Raw genomic sequence first — 23,513 nt, forward strand, 5'->3', positions numbered from 1 at the left:
TTTTAGTAGAGATGGGCTTTCACCGTGTTAGCCAGGATGATCTCGATCTTTTGACCTTTTGATCCACCAGCCTTGGCCTCCTAAGGTGCTGGGATTACAGGCCTGAGCCACTGCACAGGTCCCTTCCTGTTTTTGATGGTTGTAGTGGCTTAATGGTGTCCTCCCAGATTTCATGACCACCTGGAACCAAAGAATATGACCTCATTTTGAAATTCGGGGGTTTTTGCAAATGTAATTATGGTTAAATGAGGTCATACTGGATTGGGGTGGGCCCTCAGGTAGCGAGCAAATAGACACACAGAGAAGGGAGCCAGAAACGGACAGAAACAAAAACTGAATGAGGCAGCCGCAAGTCAAGAAACACCAAGGCTTGGCCAGGCGCGGGGGCTCACGCCTGTAATCCTAGCACCTTGGGAGGCCAAGGTGGGTGGATCGCTTGAGGTCAGGAGCTTGAGAACAGCCTACCAACATGGAGAAACCCCATCTCTATTAAAAATACAAAAATTTTTGGTACTCACCAACCAGGCAAAAAAAAAAATTAAAACCAAAACAAAACAAAAAATCAGCCAGGTGTGGTGTTGGGTGCCTGTAATCACAGCTACTGGGAAGCTGAGGCAGAGAATCAGGCCTGAACTTGGGAGGCGGAGTTTCAAGTGAGCTGAGATCAGGACTTGGACACCAGCCTGGCCAACATGGTGAAAACCCGTCTCTAAGAAAAATACAAAAATTATCTGGGTGTGGTGGCACATACCTGTAATCCCAGCTACTTGAGAGGCTGAGGCAGGAGAATCGCTTGAACCTGGGAGGCAAAGGCTGCAGTGAGCTGAGATCGCACCACTGCACTCCAGCCTGGGCGGCAGAGCAAGACTCCATCTCAAAAACCAAAACCAAACCAAACACCAAAACCCAAAGCAAAACAGAAACAAAGAAACACTAAGGACTGCCGGCTAAGACACTATCAAGTAAATCGGGGTAAGAGGTCATCTTGGAGGTGCTGCCCACCCCACTCCCCCAGACCTGGAGATCTAGGGCTTCTGGAAGGAAATTCCTTTAGTACTTGGGAGATCCCAGGTACTATGTAATCATATGGATATGCTGATTTCTTGGACACCCCAAAATTCCGGGCCCATTTGGCTCCCATCTTTCACCTGCCCAGCACATGCTGCAGGCTCAGGCTCTGAAGTCTCACATCTCTCCCAGTTTCTGGCCACTAGAAAGTGGAAGAAGCAATGGAGTATCCCCTGGAGCATCTGGCGCGGCTGGTGGCCCTGCTGACACCTCGATTTCAGGCTGTGTCGTCCAGAACAGTGAGAGAATACAATTCTGTTGTGCGAGGCCATCCAGTTTGTGGCACTTTGTTATGGACTCCCCAAAAAACGAATCCGAAGGTCTAGTTAGAGCATAAAGGCCATCCTGACCTTGCACGATGGTAAGAGGATGTACGAGTCAGCTCTCACTACCGTTGCCAACTGGGCGTGGCTAACGTTCGCTTGTAGACAGTGACATTCCAACGTTTTGTTACACATTGTTGATGTGGGTGGGGGGCACAAGGGGATTTTATGGACCATTTCTGCAGCTTCTTCTGAGTCTTAAACTATTTCACAAGAAAAAGTTACATTCATTAGCCAGGCGTACTGGCAGGCGCCTGTAATCCCTGCTCCTCGGGAAGCTGAGGCAGGAGAACGGCTTGCACCTGGGAGGCGGAGGTTGTAGTGAGCCGAGATGGTGCCATTTCACTCCAGCCTGGGGGGACAAGAATGAGACTTTGTCTCAAAAAAAAAAAAAACAAAAAAACCCTAAAACAAGTTACACTCAACTCCTGTTATTTGCGGTAGTTACATTCCTTGAACATTAACAATTGCTTCGAAGGGAAATTGTATGGTTAGGGGCTGGGTGCGGTGGCTCACACCTGTAATCCCAGCACCTTGGGAGGCCCAGGTGGACGGTTCCCTCGAGGTCAAGAGTTCGAGACCAGCCTGGCTAACATGGTGGAACGCTGTGTCTACTAAAAATATAAAAATTAGCTGGGTGTGGTGGCAGGCGCCTGTAATCCCAGCTGCTCAGCAGGCTGAGGTAGAAGAATTGCTTAAACCTGGGAGGCGGAGGTTGCAGTTAGCTGAGATTGCACCATTGCACTCCAGCCTGGGTGATGAAGTGAGACTCTGAGTTAAAACAAAAGAAATGTAGTCTGGGTGTGGTGGCTCACGCCTGTAATCCCAGCATTTTGGGAGGCCGAGGCAGGAGAATCATGAGGTCAAGGGTTCAAAACAAGCCTAGCTAACATGGTGAAACCCTGTCTCTACTAAAAATACAAAATAATTAGCCAGGCATGGTGGCAGGCACCTGTAATCTCAGCTACTCGGGAGGCTGAGGTAGAAGAATTGCTTAAACCTGGGAGGCGGAGGTTGCAGTGAGCTAAAATTGCACCATTGCACTCCAGCCTGGGTGAAAGAGTGAGACTTTGTCTCAAAAATAAAAGTCTCTCTCTCTATCTATCTATCTATCTATCTATCTATCTATCTATATTACACACACACACACACACACACACACACACACACATCAGGTTCCTGAGAGTCTCTCTCTCATCTATCTATATTACACACACACACACACACACACACCACACACACACACACATCAGGTTCCTGAGAGTCTCTCTTTCTCTCTCTATCTATATTACACACACACACACACACACAATCAGGTCCCTGAGAGCCTCTCTCTCTCTATCACACACACACACACACACACACACACAATCAGGTTCCTGAGAGCCTCTCTCTATATATATATTACACACACACAGACACACACACACATCAGGTTCCTGAGAGCCTCTCTCTATATTACACACACACACACACACACACACACATCAGGTTCCTGAGAGCCTATCTATATTACACACACACACACACATCAGGTTCCTGAGAGCCTCTCTCTCTATATTACACACACACACACACACACACATCAGGTCCCTGAGAGCCTCTCTCTATCTATATTACACACACACACACACACACATCAGGTTCCTGAGAGTCTCTCTCTCTCTCTCTATCTATATTACACACACACACACACACATCAGGTCCCTGAGAGCCTCTATCTATCTATATTACACACACACACACACACACACATCAGGTTCCTGAGAGTCTCTCTCTCTCTCTCTCTATCTATATTACACACACACACACACACACACATCAGGTCCCTGAGAGCCTCTCTCTCTATATATATATTACACACACACACACAAACACACACACACAATCAGGTTCCTGAGAGTCTCTCTCTATCTATATTACACACACACACACATCAGGTTCCTGAGAGCCTCTCTCTCTCTCATCTATATTACACACACACACACACATATCAGGTTCCTGAGAGCCTCTCTCTCTCTCGCTCATCTATCTATATTACACACACACACACACACACACACATATCAGGTTCCTGAGAGTCTCTATCTATATTACACACACACACACACACACACACACACACATCAGGTTCCTGAGAGTCTCTATATTACACACACACACACACACACCAGGTTCCTGAGAGTCTCTATCTATATTACACACACACACACACACATCAGGTTCCTGAGAGTCTCTATCTATATTACACACACACACACACACACACACATCAGGTTCCTGAGAGTCTCTATATTACACACACACACACACACACCAGGTTCCTGAGAGTCTCTATCTATATTACACACACACACACACACATCAGGTTCCTGAGAGTCTCTATCTATATTACACACACACACACACACACACCAGGTTCCTGAGAGTCTCTATATTACACACACACACACACACACCAGGTTCCTGAGAGTCTCTATATTACACACACACACACACACACACATCAGGTCCCTGAGAGCCTCTCTCTCTCTCTCTCTCATCTATCTATATTACACACACACACACACACACATATCAGGTTCCTGAGAGTCTCTATCTATATTACACACACACACACACACACACACACATCAGGTTCCTGAGAGTCTCTATCTATATTACACACACACACACACACATCAGGTTCCTGAGAGTCTCTATATTACACACACACACACACACACACATCAGGTTCCTGAGAGTCTCTATCTATATTACACACACACACACACACATCAGGTTCCTGAGAGTCTCTATATTACACACACACACACACATATCAGGTTCCTGAGAGCCTCTCTCTCTCTCGCTCATCTATCTATATTACACACACACACACACACACACACATATCAGGTTCCTGAGAGTCTCTATCTATATTACACACACACACACACACACACACACACATCAGGTTCCTGAGAGTCTCTATATTACACACACACACACACACACCAGGTTCCTGAGAGTCTCTATCTATATTACACACACACACACACATCAGGTTCCTGAGAGTCTCTATATTACACACACACACACACACACACATCAGGTCCCTGAGAGCCTCTCTCTCTCTCTCTCTCATCTATCTATATTACACACACACACACACACACATATCAGGTTCCTGAGAGTCTCTATCTATATTACACACACACACACACACACACACACATCAGGTTCCTGAGAGTCTCTATCTATATTACACACACACACACACACACCAGGTTCCTGAGAGTCTCTATCTATATTACACACACACACACACACATCAGGTTCCTGAGAGTCTCTATATTACACACACACACACACACACACATCAGGTCCCTGAGAGCCTCTCTCTCTCTCTCTCTCATCTATCTATATTACACACACACACACACACACACATCAGGTTCCTGAGAGTCTCTATCTATATTACACACACACACACACATCAGGTTCCTGAGAGTCTCTATCTATATTACACACACACACACACACACACACACACACACACATCAGGTTCCTGAGAGTCTCTATCTATATTACACACACACACACACACACACATCAGGTTCCTGAGAGTCTCTATCTATATTACACACACACACACACAATCAGGTTCCTGAGAGTCTCTATCTATATTACACACACACACACACATCAGGTTCCTGAGAGTCTCTATCTATATTACACACACACACACACAATCAGGTTCCTGAGAGTCTCTATATTACACACACACACACACACACACACACACACCAGGTCCCTGAGAGCCTCTCTCTCTCTCTCTCTCATCTATCTATATTACACACACACACACACACACACACACACACACACACACACACACACATCAGGTTCCTGAGAAGCCTCTGGCTATGAAGCATCAAGGTCAGTGCATCACCTTGCTTTATGAGTGTCTCTGTTGAAAGACACCTTGCTAACTATTCTATTTGCTTTTGATTCATTCACACTGAACTCACAGCTGGCAGTGCTAGGACTTGTGCCTGGGCGTAGCTTCTCTAACACACGGGTTTTCTCCTCTGTGAGGCTCATTAGAGCCTCCGTGCACTCGGGGACATTAGACAGGGCTTCAGCACTACTTGGGGGCCGTCTGAAACAGCAAAATTACCAAGAAAAAGCAAAAGATTGGCCAGGCTTGGTGGCTCACGCCTGCGATCTCAACACTTTGAGGCTGAGGGAGGAGGATCACTTGAGCCTAGGAGTTTTTTGTTTTGTTTTGTTTTTTTGAGACGGAGTCTCCCTCTGCCCCCCAGGCTAGAGTACAGTGGCGCAATCTCAGCTCACTGCAACCCCTGCCTTCCGGGTTCAAGTGATTCTCCTGCCTCAGCCTCCTGAGTAGCTGGGATTACAGGCTCATGCCTGGCCAATTTTTGTATTTTTAGTACAGATGGGGTTTCACCATATTGGGCAGGCTGGTCTCAAACTCCTGACCTTGTGATCTGCGTGCCTTAGCCTCCCAAAGTGCTAGGATTACAGGCGTGAGTCACCATGCATGGCTGAGCCCAGGAGTTTGAGACTAGCCTGGGCAACACGGTGAGACCCAGTCTCTTAAAAAAAACAGGAGATAAAAATGGGAGATTTCAGAGCCGGGGCCTATAACATTTTCCAGGTGGGTAAAAAAGGATGGTCAAATAGGTCCAGAATTTTGAGGTAGACAGAAGATTAGCACATCTTCCCTGAGTTCCCCAAGTACTAAGGGGATTTCCTTCATGGAAGGCCTAGGACTCCAGGTCTGGGGGAATGAGTAGACAGCACCTCTAAGACAGTCTCCTACCCCAATTTATTTGATATTTACTTAGCTGACTTTTTATCAGTTTAAGATATAAATAGCTGGCTGGGCACGGTGGCTCACGCCTGTAATCCCAGCACTTTGGGAGATTGAGGCAGGCAGATCACCTGAGTCAATACAATACTCACCTGAGTCAATACAATGCTCAGCACGGTGTCTTTCAACAGAAACACTCATAAAGCAAGGTCATGCACTGACCTCGATCATTCATGGCCAGAGGCTCTCAGGAACATAATGTGTATATATATATATACACATACACATTTAATATATATATTATATATAAATAATATATATATACAGAGAGAGATAGATGATAGATAGATAGACGGACAGACAGACTTTTTTTTTGAGACCAGCCTGACCAACATGGAGAAATCCCATCTCTACTAAAAATACAAAATTAGCTGGACATGGTGGCGCGTGCCTGTAGTCCCAGCTCCTCAGGAGGCTGAGGCAGGAAAACCACTTGAACCTGGGAGGCAGAGGTTTCAGTGAGCCGAGATCGCGCCATTGCACTCCAGCCTGGACAACAAGAACAAAACTCTGTCTCAAAAACAAAAAAAGAAGATATAAATAGCTTAGAATTCACATCACTAAGAAATAGCTAATACCTTCTAAAAAGATGGGGAAAAAAGACAGGACGTGGTGGCTCACACATGTAATCCCAGCCCTTTGGGAGGCCAAAGTGAGTGGATCGCTGGAGGTTGCAGTGGGCCAAGATTGCACCACTGCACTCCAGCTTGGGCAACAGAGTGAGATCCTGTCTCAAAACAAACAAACAAACAAACAAACAAACAAACAACAAACAAATGGAAGAATGAAAGTTGGGGAAAAAGAGCACAGTGGCTCACGCCTGTAATCCCAGCACTTTGGGAGGCTGAGGCAAGCAGGTTGCTTGAGCCCAGGAATTTGAGACCAGCCTGGGCAATACAGCAAGACCCTGTCTCTACAAAAAAATTAGCTTGGCGGCCGGGCGTGGTGGCTCAAGCCTGTAATCCCAGCACTTTGGGAGGCCGAGGCAGGTGGATCACGAGGTCAAGAGATCGAGACCATCCTGGTCAATATGGTGAAACCCCGTCTCTATTAAAATACAAAAAATTAGCTGGGCGTGGTGGTGCGTGCCTGTAATCCCATCTACTCAGGAGGTTGAGGCAGGAGAATTGCCTGAACCCAGGAGGCGGAGGTTGCGGTGAGCCGAGATCGCACCATTGCATTCCAGCCTGGGTAACAAGAGCGCAACTCTGTCTCAAAAAAAAAAAAAAAAATTAGCTTGGCATGGTGGTCACCCTGTATTTCCAGCTACTCAGGAGGCTGAGGTGGGAGGACTGCTTCAGCCTGGAAAGTGAAGACTGCAGTGAGCCCTGAGCGCTACTGCAATCCGGCCGGGGGTAAGACCAGGTCTTAAGAAAACCTCAAAATCAAACAGGAGCAGCCAACTTATAAAAATAAATACAACTGCTTATGAAACTGAACTCATGCATCACAGGAAAATTGGAAATTGAAAGCTCTGTGAAACACGCTTTTTCTTTCTCTCTCTCTTTTCTCTAAGATGCTCTCTCCCTCTGCCTCCCAGGTACCGTGAAACAATCTTGGTTCATTACAGTCTCTGCCTCCTGGGTTCAAGCGATTCTCCTGCCTCAGCCTCCCGAGTAGTTGGGATTACAGGCATGCACCAACATGCCTGGGTAACTTTTGTACTTTTAGTAGAGATGGAGTTTCACCATGTTGGCCAGGCTGGTCTCGAACTCCTGACCTCAAGCGATCTGCCCACCCTGGCCTCCCAAAGTGTTGGGATTACAGGCATGAGCCATCTGTGATTTGGTGAAAGATAAGAGTGTATGACGAGTCACCACTCTGCAAGTGCTTGTGTGAGAAGGAGTCTCAAACCCAGAGGCTTGGATCTGAAATGGATCTAACTTTTTGGAAGCACAGCTCCTTGAAATCTATCAAGGTACCACAATGCACTTCTCCTTCTGCCCAGCAGTTTGACTTCTAGGGTTTTCTTTCGTAAGCACACGCACACACATCACAGATGCAGATGTACGCACACAAACTCTCCGTGGTGTGGTTTGAATAACACTGGAACTCAACCAACCAGAAGACCCACGGGTGATTGAGGGTTTAGTCCTGGGCTAAGCACTTGTCAGGTTTCACCTTTTCTGACCTTCCCAAGAACCCTGTGAGGTGGATCATGCTGCTATTTCCGTTTTCCCTAGAAGCGGGCTCAGAGAGGGAGGTCTACCAGCTGAATCCACCTAGCAAGGAGCGTGGGCAAGGAGGTGCCTAGATTTGAGGCAGATTTGTATCATGTACCTGAAGAACCTGGACCTTCCCACGTGAGTCGCTTAGTGACTTGACCTGGTCTCTGATCACATTGCAGTCTGCGCAGATCTGCTGGAGGTCATTTGTATTTTTTTATTTTTTATTTTTTTGAGATGCCTTGCTCTGTCACCCAGGCTGGAGGGCAGTGGCATGCTCACAGCTCACTGCAACTCTGCCTCCTGGGTTTAAGCGATTCTCCTGCCTCAGCCTCTCAAGTAGCTGGATTGCAGACGTGCACCACCACGCCTGGCTAATATTTGTTTGTTTGGGTTTTTTTTTGAGAGGCAGTTTTGCTCTTGTTGCCCAGGTTGGAGTGCAATGACACCATCTTGGCTCACTGCAACCTCCACCCCCCAGGTTCAAGCGATTCTCCTGCCTCAGCCTCCCGAGTAGCTGGAATTACAGGCCTGCACCACCGTGCCCGGCTAATTTTGTATTTTTAGTAGAGATGGGGTTTCTCCATTTTGGCCAGGCTGGTCTCAAACTCCTGACCTCAGGTGTTCCGCCCACCTTGGCTTCCCAAAGTGCTGATATTACAGGTGCGAGCCACCGCACCCTGGTAATTTTTGTATTTTTAGTAGAAATGGGATTTTCACTTTTCTTTCTTTCCTTCTTTTCTTTCCTTCTCTCTCTTTCATTTTTGAGATTAAGTCTCACTCTGTCATTCAGGCTGGAGTGCAGTGGTGTGGTCTCAGCTCAAGACCACGCTGGTCTTGAACTCCTGACCTCAGGTGATCCGCCCACCTCAGCCTCCCAAAGTGCTGGGATTACAGGTATGAGCCACTGCGCCTGGCCTCAGTCATGTGCATTTTGTGTGTGTGTGTGTGACATTTGAGAAGGTTTTCTAAAACCAGTTTCCCTATCTGCAGACTCTACAGCTGAGGCTACAGGACAAGACGTCCACTGATGTTGCCACTCTCTCCCTCTATTTCTCTTCCTCTAAGTCAGGGGAATCATGAGCCCTGTAAGTGGAAATAGTTGAGACCAGCCTGGGCAACACAGCCAGACCCAGGGGACAGCCGGAGGGCAGGAAGTAAGATCGCTTTCCTCCTAAGGAAGCCCGAGGTCCACCAGGCTGACTTTTGGCTGCCTTCTGCATTCCCTCTTGGGAAATTTAGAAACTTCTGCCTCTCTTCCATACTCCAGGAAGCTGTGGGCAGCTTGAAGTGCCGACTGAGGCTTCCTCTTTGTCCACCTTAGCTATTCCTTCTCTCTCCCTTTGCTGTGGCTGATTCCAAGTTGCCACAGGGCTATGACCCTTGGTGTTCATATAGGAGTTAAGAAGGAATTACTGAGGCAGATAGCAAGGATATGGGAGTCCTTGGTAAGGCTTTTCTTCCTTTTTTCTTTTTCATATTTTATTTGGTGATGAGGATGGGCTTTTAGCCCTAAATCATTTTCTAACAAAAAGCAGCACGAAAGCTGGGAGATTGCAGGATGAATGCCAGCAGGAACTAAGGACTAGGTATGTTCCAGATGGCAGCTCTATCTTCCCTTCTCTGGCAGCTGCATGTTCTGTAAAAGAGCAGACAAGATGGGACCCACCAACTGGACAGCATATTTGCATAAGAAGATTTGGGACGTGGTGGCTCACGCTTGTAATTCCAGCATTTTGGGAGGCCAAAGTGGGTGAATCACCTGAAGTCAGGAGTTCGAGACCAGCCTGGCTGGTGATGAAACCAACATGATGAAACCCCATCTCTACTAAAAATACAAACAATACTAGGGCATGGTGGTGGGCGCCTGTAATCCCAGCTACTTAGGAGGCTGAGGCAGGAGAATCGCTTGAACCTGGGAGGCGGAGGTTGCAGTGAGCTGAGACTGTGCCATTGCACGCCAGCCTGGGCAACGTAGCGAGACTCCATCTCAAAAAACAAAAACACACGCACATGTGCACATGTGCACACACACACAGAGAGAGAGAGAGAGAGAGAGAGAGAGAGGGAGCGAGCCATTAGGGTGGGGCAACCAGCCTTCCCTGTACACTATGTAAATGTCATATCTGATCAAACCAATCTGTGAGCTCTATATAAATTAGACACTGCCTTCCCTAGCCTGCCTATAAAATCTGCTGTGATTGGCTGGCTCCCCATTTTTTCAGAACTCTCTCTCTCTCTCAAGGAGCTGCTCTCCTGTTTGTTTGTTTGTTTCTTTCTTCCTTTCATTCTTCTTTCATTTTTGAGATGAAGTCTCAGACTGGAGTGCAGTGGTGTGATCTCAGCTCACTACAACTTCCACCTCCTGGGTTCAAGCGATTCTCCTGCCTCAGTCTCCCAAGTAGGATTATGGTGTGCACCACCGTGCCCAGCTAATTTCTTGGATTTTTAGTAGAGACAGGGTTTTGCCATGTTGGCCAGGCTGGTCTAGAACTCCTGACCATGGGTGATCCACCCGCTTCAGCCTCCCAAAGTGCTGGGATTACAGGTGTGAGCCACTGTACCCAGCCCCCTCTCCTTTCTTCTATTAACCTTCCCACTCTTAACCCACCTACATGTGTCTGCGTCCTGAATTCTTTCTCCGAACATGTCAACGAACCCCAGGGTATATACCCCAGACAGCGTAGCCACTTCAGTGTGACCCTTGGCAGAATTCTAACAGGTAAAGGACAGGGACCCTTCAGCTTATAGCTTCCCCTTTAACTACACAGCATATCTCTTACTGCTGGGAGGGAGGGTATCAAGACCCTTTTTGTCTCAGCACTTACTTCCTACTCTTCCATTCCTGTTCCTTTTTTTTTTTTTTTGAGACAGGGTTTTGCTCTTGTTGCCCAGGCTGGAGTGCAATGGTGCAATCTTGGCTCACCACAACCTCTGTCTCCCAGGTTCAAGCCATGCTCCTGCCTCAGCCTCCCAAGGAGCTGGGATTACAGGTGTCCACTACCATGCCCAGCTAATTTTTGTATTTTTAGTAGAGATGAGGTTTCACCGTGTTGGCCAGGCTGGTCTTGAGCTCCTGACCTCAAGTGATGCACCGGCCTTGGCCTCCTACAGTGCTGGGATTACAGGTGTAAGCCACCACACCCAGCTCATTCCTTTTCCTTTCTTTTTTATTCTCTGTCTTCATTGAGTTATAATTCCTTTTCCTTCCTTTATCCCATGAGCCAGTAGGACTAGGAGAATTCTGTGCAAAAGGAAGCAACAAGAAACAATTTTCATCCACTTGAAAGTCTGAGCTGACATGTCACTTCTGTTCTGCAAAATCTTCAGGAGCCAAAATTCTTTTGCTCACGTGCCTCTGACACATCAAGAGTGATGTCCTCGTCTGCAGAGTGCAAGATCACACACCACCACAGCTGAGGTCCAGGAAACAGGAAGGTCAAAAAGTGAAGGGAAGGTACTGACCTTCTTTTTAAAGGAAGTGCTTGCCCTAATCAAATCTGCTCACAACCCATTGGCCAGGACTTTGTCATGTGACTCAGGCAAGGGAGCCTGGGAAATGTAGTTTTCATTCTATTAGCGAAGTACCCAGCTGAAACTCAAGGGTTCTTTTAATATCGGTAATAGAATTTTGTGCCTCAGGTGTAGATTTCAGTGGGACATCTCAAGCTGTCACTGTCAAGATAAGTAATATTCTCAGGCAACATTTTAAAAACGTCTAAAAAGTTTAGGTCAAAAAGAAAATTCATGATGAACAAATTGCAAAAATGTTTTAAATGAAGATCAGATCTAACCCTACACTTGCACAATCTGCTGCATTTTATCCACCCTAATTGTGGTCTCGCAGCCCAGATTTTTCTGGCTCCAACACTTACCAGCTGTGTGACCTTCAGCAAGCGATTTGACCTTTCTGCGTTTCAGTTCCTTGGAAGTAACAAAACTATCTCACAGGCTTGCTATGAGGATGGGAGGAGTTAATATTTATAAACTGTTGAGCAAAGAGCCAGTGTGTAGCAAGGAACTGGTGAGAACTATTATTATCATTGCACTTAATGAAACGGCCTCCTTGTCTGCATAATACCTGAGGTTCATGGTCTCACGGCCAAGAAGAACAAGGACGCGGACACAGAAGGAGTGAGGTCGACGGTGGAAGTTTCACAGGCAAAAGAAAGAGAAGAGCTCTCTGCTGCAGAGAGGGGTGTCGGAAAAATGGGTTGCCGGATTAGCGGTGGAATGAAGGGGGTTTTGTAGATGAGCTGGTGAGGAAGCCATGTTTGATTTACACAGGGTTTGAAAGACTGATTACATCACCACTGCACGCCAGCCTGGGCGACAAGATTGAAACTTTACCTCAAAGAAAAATAATGAATGACTCCACTTAACAATTATTAACGTATATATGTTACCTCAAGGTATTATTTATAATCCAGATTTTTATAAAACAGGGCACAGGGCATGAAATTCTGATAGCCTCACACACTAATCTTTTCTGATCCAGGAGGATTCTCTGCCTGAGCTGCACCATGTTGCCCATTTCTCTGTTACTGTACATGTGGTAGCAAAACAAAGAAGGTGAAGCCTCCCTGTTGGACCTGCCTGGCCCCAGGTAGCCCTTTCCTGTTGGTGCACCTGCCGGCATTCTCCCTGGAAAGCTTCTAGCTTGCCTAAGTTTGCAGCTCGATTTTTCAAGCTGCTCTTGGCTAGAAGAGAAATGATTTGGGGGCTGCTTTCTGTTAAAAGGGAAGTTCTGCCGAGGACTCTGTTGCCCTCACTTTCCACCTAAATAATTTCTTTCTACCTCCTGTATCACTACTACTCTTGTTATTATTATTATTTTTTGAGATGGAGTCTCGCTCTCACCCAGGCTGAAGGGCAGCGGTGCGATCTTGGCTCACTGCAACCTCCACCTCCCAGGTTCAAGCAATTCTCCTGCCTCAGCCTCCCGAGTAGCTGGGATTACAGGTGTCCACCACCATGCCTGGCTAATTTTTGTATTTTTAGTAGAGGCGGGGTTTCACCATGTTGGCCAGGATGGTCTCAAACTGCTGGCCTCAGGTGATCTGCCCGCCTTAGCCTCCCAAAGTGCTGGGATTACAGGCTTGAGTCACTGTGCCCGGCCTCACTCTGTTGCCCAGGATGGAGTGCAGTGGCCTGGACTCACTGCAACCTCTGCCTCCCAGGGTCAAGTGATTCTCATGCCTCAGCCTCCCAAGTAGGTGGGACTATAGGCACCCGCCACTATGCCCAGCTAATTTTTTGTATTTTTTTGTGTGGGGGGATGGAGTGTCATTCTGTCACCAGGCTGGAATGCAGTGGTATGACCTCAGCTCACTGCAACCTCCGCCTCCCAGCCTCAAGTGATTCTCCTGCCTCAGTCTCCTGAGTAGCTAGCTGGGACTACAGGCATGCGCCACTGTGCCAAGCTAATTTTTGTATTTTTAGTAGAGATGGGGTTTCACCATATTGGCCAGGATGGTCTCGATCTCTTGACCTTGTGATCCGCCTGCCTCGGCCTCCCAAAGTGTTGGCATTATAGGCATGAGCCACTGTGCCTGGCCATTTTTTGTATTTTTAGTAGGGATGGGGTTTCACCATGTTGGCCAGGTTGGTCTCAAACTCCTGACCTCAAATGATTTGCTGGTCTTGGCCTCCCAAAGTGCTGGGATTATAGGTGTGAGCTACTGTGCCCGGCCTCTTATTATTATTAACTTATTTGTTTATTTGGAGACAAGGTCTTACTCCGTCGCACAGGCTGGAGTGCAGTGTTGCAATTACAGCTCCCTGCAGCCTCCAGTTCCTGGCCTCGAGTGATCCTCCTGCCTCAGCTTCCTGAGTAGGTGGAACTATAGGTGTGCACTGCCACGCTCAGCTAATTTTAAAAGTTTTTGGAGAGGTGGGCTCTTGCTATGTTGCCTAGGCTGGTCTTGAACTCTTGGCCTCAAGTGATACTCCCTCCTTGGCCTTCCAAACTGGTGGGATTCCAGGCGTAAGCCACCACTCCTGGCCAGACTTTACACGATAAAGTCTTGTTCTGTTGCCCAGGCTGGAGTGCAGTGGCGCAATCTTGGCTCACTGCAACCTTTGCCTCCCAGGTTCAAGTAATTCTCCTGCCTCAGCCTCCTGACTAACTGGTATTACAGGTGTGCACCAACACACCTGGCTATTTTTTTTTCATTTTCTACAAGTGTTTTATTATAAAACATTAAAAACATATGCAAAATACAGGTCGGGTGTGGTGGTTTATGCCTGTAATCCCAGAACTTTGGAAGGCTGAGGTGGGCCAGTCACCTGAGGTCAGGAGTTTGAGACCAGCCTGGCCAACGTGGCAAAACCCCCCCTCTGCTAAAAATACAAAAATTAGCCGGGCCTGGTTGCATGCGCCTGTAATCCCAGCTATTAGGAAGGCTGAGGCTTGAGAATTGCTTGACCCCAGGAGGTGGAAGTTGCAATGAGCCGAAATCGTGCCATTGCCCTCCAGCCCGGGTGACAAGATTGAGACTCTATCTCAAAAAAGAAAAAAGCATATACAGAATATAAAGACAGTGTAATAGACCTGTCACCCAGCTTTAACAGCTTCTAGTCATATGTCATTTTTGTTTCATCCACACTTTATTATTTATTTATTTATTTTAAGACAGGGTCTTGTTCTGTCACCCTGGCAGTGGTGCAGTGGCATGATCTTGGATCGCTACGACCTCTGTCTCCTGGGTTCAAGTGATTCTTCTGCCTCAGCCTCCCGAGTAGCTGGGATTACAGGTGTGCATCACCACACCTGGCTAATTTTTGTATTTTTAATAGAGATGGGGTTTCACCCTGTTGGCGAGGCTGGTCTCGAACTCCTGACCTCAGGTGATCCACCTGCCTTGGCCTCCCAAAGTGCTGGGATTACAGGCGTGAGCCACTGCACCTGGCTGGGATTGTTATTAGTACTTTTAACCCATTTCGCATTTGTCAGGAGAATACCCTTGTCTCTAATCGTAATGTAACATCATATGCATTTTGGTTACATGAAAATTAGACAAGTTCTACTTAAAATAACTCCAAGAACAGTTTTGATATTTTATTTTCACGTTGAAACTCAGTCAGGTTTGCTTCAGCCTCACAGAGTGTGCCTATGTAAAGTTAACTGAACTCTGGCAGTGAGCTGCGCTTTTCTTCAGATTGGTAAGTGAGTTAACTAACATTGCACTTGAGATTTTAGTCAGTACAATGAGGCAAGGTTGCAAAGGAAGAAATGAGTCATTATTTACAGATAACATGACTGTGCACTAGAAAATCCTAAAGAATCTATACATGATGTTATTTTTATTTTCAAGATGGAATCAGTCTGTCACCGAGGCTGGAGTGCAGTGGCATGGTCCGGCTCACTGCAACCTCCGCCTCCCGGGTTCAAGCGATTCTCCTCCCTCAGCCTCCCAAGTAGCTGGGACAACAGGCATGTGCCACCATACCCAGCTAATATTTTTGTATTTTTAGTGTAGACAGGATTTCACCATGTTGACCAGAGGTCTCAAACTTCTGGCCTCAGGGGATTCACCTACCTCAGCCTCCCAAAGTGCTCAGATTATAGGCATGGGCCACTGCTCCCTGTCTACACACAGTTTTTTTTTTTTTTTCACAGAGTTTTACTCTGTTGCCCAGGCAGTAGTGCAGTGGTGTGATCTCAGCTCACCACAACCTCCTCTTCCCAGGTTCAAGTGATTCTTTTGTGTCAGCCTCCTGAGTAGCTGGGATTACAGGCACATGCCACCATACCCAGCTAATTTTTGTATTCTTAGTAGAGATGAGGGTTCATCATGTTGGCCAGGCTGGTCTTGAACTTGCGACCTCAGGTGATCTACCCACCTCGGCCTCCCAAAGTGCTGGGATTACAGGAATGAGCCACCACACCTGGCCTGCACATAGTTTTAGTATATTCATTTAGTGACATCACTGGATGCAAAGATGAGGTACAAAAATAGCTCATATTTTTATACCAATAGCAACTAGAAAAGACATGGAAGACTATGTCATTCACAACAGCAACAAAAACGTATCAAATACCTGTGGCTACATCTAACGGAAGCACTCTACAAATTCTACACCAAAACGATACCACGTTACTGAGAAAATTAAAGGAAACTTAAATAAATAGAAGTATTACCATGGTCAAGAGGTTGGAAGATTTAATATCATGAAGACATCAATTCTTTTTTTTTTATTTGAGACGGAGTCTCGCTGTGTCACCAGGCTGGAGTGCAGTGGCACAATCTCGGCTCACTGCAAACTCCGCCTCTTGGGTTCAACTGATTCTCCTGCCTCAGCCTCCTGAGTAGCTGGGACTACAGGTGTCTGCCCCACACCAAGCTAAGTTTTGTATTATTAATAGAGATGGGGTTTCACCCTGTTGGTCAGGATGGTCTCGATCTCTTGACCTTGTGATCCACCTGCCTCGGTCTCCCAAAGTGCTGGGATTACAGGCATGAGCCACTGAGCCTGGCCATGAAGACACCAATTCTATGTCAATATCTATTGATCTGTAGATTCAATGCAATCCCAGTCAAAACCTCAGCGGGAAGTATACGTGTGTGTGTGTGTGTGTGTGTGTGTGTGAGAGAGAGAGAGAGAGAGAGAAATTGATTGTAAAAACACAGGGAAATGCAAAGAACTAAGAAAGACAAGATGATATGTAAAAAGAACAAAATGGAGAGACTCTACTATATATTGAGTCTTATTAAAAGGCTATGGTAAGTTCAAGAGCAGTGTGGTATTGGCTGAAGGAGGAACTACAATCCAGTGGGGTTTTCAAAATAATTGCTCTGGCTGGGCATGGCGGCTCACGCCTGAAATCCCAGCACTGTGGGAGGCAAAGGCAGGTGGATCACCTGAGGTCAGGAGTTTGAGACCAGCCCGGGCAACATGGCGAAACCCCGCCTCTACTAAAAATACAAAAATGTAGCTGAGTGTGGTGGTGTGTACCTGTAGTCCCAACTACTTGGCAGGCTGAGGCAGGAGAAATGCTTGAACCTGGGAGGCAGAGGGTGCAGTGAGCCAAGATTGCACCATTGCACTCCAGCCTGGGCGACCAGAGCAAAACTCCGTCTCAAAATAAAAAGAATTGCTCCATTGTACTCCAGCCCAGGTGACTCCAACTTAAAAAAGAAAAAAGGATTCTCCTGATTGTGGTAAAAAAAGAAAAAGGAAAAAGGAAAAATAAATAAAAGATATAATGGGACACAAAATATACCAACTGTAAAAGAAAATACTATCAGATTAAACCACATTAAAATTAAAATCTGTGTTTCAGAAGACACTAATTCAGAGAACAATCTACAAAGGCAATCTGCAGAGTGGGAGAAGATATTTGAAAAAATATTATTCACAAGTGACTCATTTCTGGATTACATAAAGGATTTCTGGGCTGGGCACGGTGGCTCATTCTTATCATCCCAGCATGTTGGGAGGCCACAGTGGGTGGATCACCTGAGGCCAGGTGTTTGAGAGCAGCCTGGCCAACATGGTGAAACTCGGTCTCTACTAAAAATACAAAAGATTAGCCAGGCATGGTGAAGGACACCTGTAATCCCAGCTACTCAGGAGACTGAGGCAGGAGAATTGCTTGAACCCAGGAGAAAGAGGTGGCAGTCAGCTGAGATCTCACCACTGCACTTCAGCCTGGGCAACAGAATAAAACTCTGTCTCAAAAACAAAAAAATTGCTGTAAGTCAAGAAGAAAAAGGCAACCTACTTTTAAAAGATGTACAAGACGTAGGTCAGGTGCAGTAGCTCATGCCTGTAATCCCAGCACCTTGGGAGGCTACAGCGACTGAATCACCTGAGGCCAGATGTTTGAGACCAGCCTGGCCAACATTGTGAAACCCCATCTCTACTAAAAATACAAAACACTAGCTGGGCATGGTGGTGGGCACCTGTAACCCCAGCTACTCAAGAGGCAGAGGCAGGAGAATTGGTTGAACCTGAGAGGCAGAGATTACAGTCAGCTGAGATAGCACCACAGCACTCCAGCCTGGGTTACAGAATAAAACTCTGTCTCAAAAACAAAAAACAAAACAAAACCAAGAAAATTACTGTAAGTCAAGAAGAAAAAGACAACCTACTTTTAAAAGATATACAAGATGTGGGCCGGGCATGGTGGCTAATGTCTGTAATCCCAGCTCTTTGGGAGGCCGAGGTGGGCAGAACATGAGGTCAGGAGTTTGAGATCAGCCTGACCAACATGGTGAAACCCCGTCTCTACTAAAAATACAAAAACTTAGCCAGGCGTGCTGGCATGCACCTGTAAATCAGCTACATAGGCGGCTGAGGCCGGAGAATCACTTGAACCTGGGAGACAGAGGCTGCAGTGAGTCACTCTGCAGAGATCGCACCACTGCACTCCAGCCTCGGTGACAGAGTAAAAACTGTCTCAAAAAACAAACAAACAAACAAACAAACAAAATGATTACTGTAAGTAAAAAGATAAAGACAATCTATTTTTAAAAGTTATAAAAGATGTGAACCAACACTTCACATAAAATAATATACAAGTGGACAAGAAACTTGAATGAATGTTTAGCTATATTACTCATAAAAGCATTAAAACCACAGGGGATTCCCTTATTCAACAGTGGAAATTTGCAAGACTGACCGAGACTCCGAGAGTGTTAGCAGGTTAGGTTGTTCAATTCCAGTGTTCAATTTCAGCAAGCTTCTGTGCAGAAAAATACCTTCACAAAAGAGCCAGGAATCCAGCTGAGAAGCTACAGCAGTGGAATGTAGCACAGAAATAAGAAAAGAGGGCGAGGCGCGGTGGCTCACGTCTGTAATCCCAGCAACTGGGAGGCCAAGGCGGGTGGATCACCTGAGGTCAGGAGTTCGAGACCATCCTGACCAACATGGAGAAAAGCCCCATCTCTACTAAAAATACAAAAACTATCCAGGTGTGGTGCGTGCCTGTCATCCCAGCTACTGGGATTCGAGGCTGAGGCAGGAGAATCGCTTAAACCTGGGAGGTGGAGGTTGCGGTGAGCTGAGATGGTGCCGTTGCACTCCAGCCTGGGCAACAAGCTGGGCCAGAAGAGTGAAACTCCGTCTCAAAAACAGAAGTAAGAAAAGATGTACTGAAGAGGGAGGAAGCTTTCACTTTATCTGCATCGTCCCCTCCCCTAACCCAAGGTAGCAATAGAGAGAGATACCTACTGCATGGGAAGAGTGAGGAAAGTCAGTACTCAACGGTACTGCAGACCTGAGCACCAGTTCCCACGTAGTCAACGCTGATATCAGGCTGTCCCCAACAGACCCAGGCTCCAGGCCCATCTCATTACCAGTCTGGCTCCCACAGCCTCAGGCTCCAGCACTGCCTCATTCTCAGGCAGGACCCCATGACTCCAGGCTCCAGGCTGGCAAACACACACTCCAGCTCCGGACTTGCCTCTATGCTAGATTGGACCCTGTGAACCCAACAACCAGGCCCATCCTCACAGACTTTATTTTGTGTTGTATTTTGAGACAGTCTCACTCAGTTGCCCAGGCTGGAGTGTAGTGGCATGGTCTTGGCTCACTGCAACCTCTGCTTCCTGGGTTCAAGTGATCCTCCTGCCTCAGCCTCCTGAGTAGCTGGGATTACAGATGTGCACCACCACACCTGGCTAATTTTTGTACTTTTAGTAGAGACAGGGTTTCACCATGTTGGCCAGGCTGGTCTTGAACTCCTGACCTCAAGTGGTCTACCTGCCTTGGCCTCCCAAACTGCTAGGATTACAGGTGTAAGCCACCCTGCCTGGCCTATTCCTGTACTTTCTTAATAAACTTACTTTCATTTTTTCTTTTTAAGTTGATTTTCTGCTCACACAACATGCAGATCAACAAGAAGTGCAGCGTAGGGCTGGCAGCAGCTGAGGCTCGCTGTGGCCAGGCTGGGCTCTGTGGTGTCCGAATAACCATGACCGGCTGCTGGGACAGCTCCCACTAGGAGGTCAGCGGGGGCGGTGTAGGCAAGTCGGCATTCACCATCCGGTTCACCCAGAGTCCTATTTTGTAACGGATTTTTTGTATTTTTAGTCGAGATGGGGTTTTACCATGTTGGCCAGTCTGGTTTCGAACTCCTGACCTCAAGTGATCCGCCCATCTCGGCCTCCCAGAGTGCTGGAATTACAAGTGTGAGTCATCACGCCTGGCCTGGAGGCAGCTTTGAAGACATCTATACTTTTCTAAGACAGATTCTCAGAATAAAGGATCATGATGAGTTTCCAGTAATTTTAATTGGTCATAAAGCTGATGCGGATCATCAGAGACAGGAACACAGGAAGAAGGACAGCAGTTAGCACGGCAACTTGAGGTAACATCCATGGAGGCAGCAGCAAAGATGAGGATGAATGTAGATCAAGCTTCTCATGAATTTGTCTGGGTTATCAGGAAATTTCAAGAGCAGGAGTGTCCTTCACCAGAACCAACACAGAAAGAAAAAAGAAAGGTGGGGTGTGGTGGCTTATGCCTGTAATCCCAGCATTTAGGGGAGCAGAGGTGGGTGGATCACCTGAGGTCAGGAGTTTGAGACCAGCCTGGCCAACATGGGGAAAGCTCATCTCTACCAAAAATACAAAAATTAGCCGGGCGTGGTGGCGGGGGCCGTAATCCCAGCTACTCAGGAGGCTGACGCAGGAGAATCACTTGGGCGGAGGCTGTAGTGAGCCGAGATGGCACCACTGCACTCCAGCGTGGGCGACAAGAGAGAAACTCTGTCCCAAAAAATAAAAGCCAAGAAAGACTGCCATTGTGTCTTTTTCTAGAATCCCTTCAGTTTTAGCTACCAACTGCCAGGAAAAGCCCTCATCTTCTCTTCCTTGCCTCAGTTTCCATCTTGTTAGTATCTTTCTAGCCTTAGATCACCACGTTAGCTTTAGACTCGGAAGCTGGCTGGCCCTTTCCGTGCAGCTACACAATGGCCATTTCCAGACAAATGTAAAGGAAACAGCAACACTGCTTCATTTTTCTTTCTTTCTTTTTTTTTTTAAAGACGAGGTTTCACCATGTTGGTCAGGCTGGTCTTGAACTCCTAACCTCAGGTGATCCGCCCACCTTGGCCTCCAAAGTGCTTGGATTACAGGCATGAGCCACCACGCCCGGCCTCCCCAACGCTGCTTCAAAGATGATCTGATTCCTTTAAAATAAATGAATAAATAAAATAAAACACGGACACATTCTTTTTTTTAAGTGCTTGCATTTTAATAGCGATGAATTAGTTTTGGAATCTAAGCTGTTCGTCAAGCTGAAGCCACAGGTCGTGAAATAATTTTGAACGTCTGGAATCATACTGCCCACTGTTACTGTAAACAGAAACATAGGGGTTTTTTTTTGAGGTGAATTTTTGCCTGTCTTTAAACATTTCAGTGTCAGCCTTGGTTACCTTTAAATACACTGAACTGAATCGATGAAAGGGAAACATCTCGGACCTTTACTGATGCTACAGCTTTCATTTTCTGGGGGCCAAAATACCAAAATGCACATTGTATTTATGGATTTAAAAACTGTTCATAAATGCCTGTGTTATTACTCCTGCTCTTGAAGATGATGATATTCTAGGCGGTCAAATATTTGGACTCATTCAGGACTGACACATTTCAGTGTACTTGATTTTTTGATTTGACTATTTTTTACAGCCACGCTAATGGTAAAAAATGCACAATTTCTCTCTGTCTTCCTTTTCAGGTATTTCTGGATAAGGGATTTGAAAAACCAAAACTGATTTTGTTTGATATAATATAAAATACAGAATTGATCTTTCCAGGGTCAGGGATGATTAATGTTTTTGATAGATCCTTTTATACATTATTTTCTTATCAAACTAGTTAACAAGTATTTTTCAAGTTTGTAAGCAGATATGCTTTCACACCATACCTTGTATCTATGTAAAGATAAGTATTAAATTCTCACTGCTCACTTTCTTTTTTTTTTTGAGGCAGTGTTTCACTCTGTCGCCCAGGCTGGAGTGCAATGGCATGATCTCAGCTCACCGCAACCTCTGCCTTCTGGGTTCAAGCGATTCTCCTGCCTCGGCCTCCTGAGTAGCTGGGGTTACAGGCATGCACCACCATAACTGGCTAATTTTTTTGTATTTTTAGTAGAGATGGGGTTTCTCCTTGTTGGTTGGCTGGTCTTGAACTCCTGACCTCAGATGATCCACCCGCCTTGGCCTCCCAAAGTGCTGGAATTATAGGTGCGAGCCACTGCACCCGGCCTACTGTTCCTTTTTTTTTTTTTTTTTTTTGAGACAAAGTCTCTCTCTGTTGCCCAGGCTGGAGTGCAGTGGTGCAATCTCAACTCACCGCAACCTCTGTCTCCTGGGGGTTCAAGCGATTCTTCTGCCTCAGCCTCTCAAGTAGCTGGGATTACAGGTGCATGCCATCATGCCTGGCTACTTTGTTTGCATTTTTAGTAGAGGTAGGGTATCACCATATTGGCAAGGCTGGTCTCGAACTCCTGACCTCGTGATCTGTCCACCTTGGCCTCCCAAAGTGCTGGGATTACAGGCATGAGTCACCACACCTGGCCTAAGTATAAGTTTTCAATGGACAATTAGTAAAACTGTGGATGGCATCTGATTTTGTTTTTAATTCTGTGGATTGTGTTTAAGCAATTCAGTAGTACATTCCTGATTTTGAGATGCTGAGTAGCATTGCACAGCTGTCACTTTATCAAGTGTGTACAACAGTCCCATGAAGTTTATAGAGCATACCCTTGCATAGCTTCAGGTGCTAGAATTAAAATTCATCTGTACACACACACACACACACACACACACACACACACACACACACACACACACACAATCAGCCCTGTGGACTCAAGATCCAGGTCCATCCCAGTGGATCTAGGCACCAGGTCAGCCCCTGTGGAACCAGTTGCCAAGCCTCTCTCTCCTCTTGCTGACATAGGCACCAGACGATCCCTCTCAAGGACTCCAGCAAAAAGTCCACCAGCAACTTCCCACCAAACCACCTATCTAGAATCTCTAGACTGATAAACTGCTTTCCCTGCTAGAGTCGGCATGTAAAGACTGGAAGAGGTGACAACTTCAAACGCACAGACACTCCTGCAAGG

General features: G+C 46.5%; 1 pseudogene; it reads left to right on the top strand.

Moving 5' to 3' along the window:
* Positions 1-1,229: 1,229 nt before the first annotated feature.
* LOC144580758 (ras-related protein R-Ras2-like) lies at positions 1,230-22,948 on the top strand (annotated as a pseudogene).
* The last annotated feature ends 565 nt before the right edge of the window (positions 22,949-23,513 follow it).

Source organism: Callithrix jacchus, chromosome 22, assembly GCF_049354715.1.
Source record: "Callithrix jacchus isolate 240 chromosome 22, calJac240_pri, whole genome shotgun sequence".
NCBI lineage: Eukaryota > Metazoa > Chordata > Mammalia > Primates > Cebidae > Callithrix > Callithrix jacchus.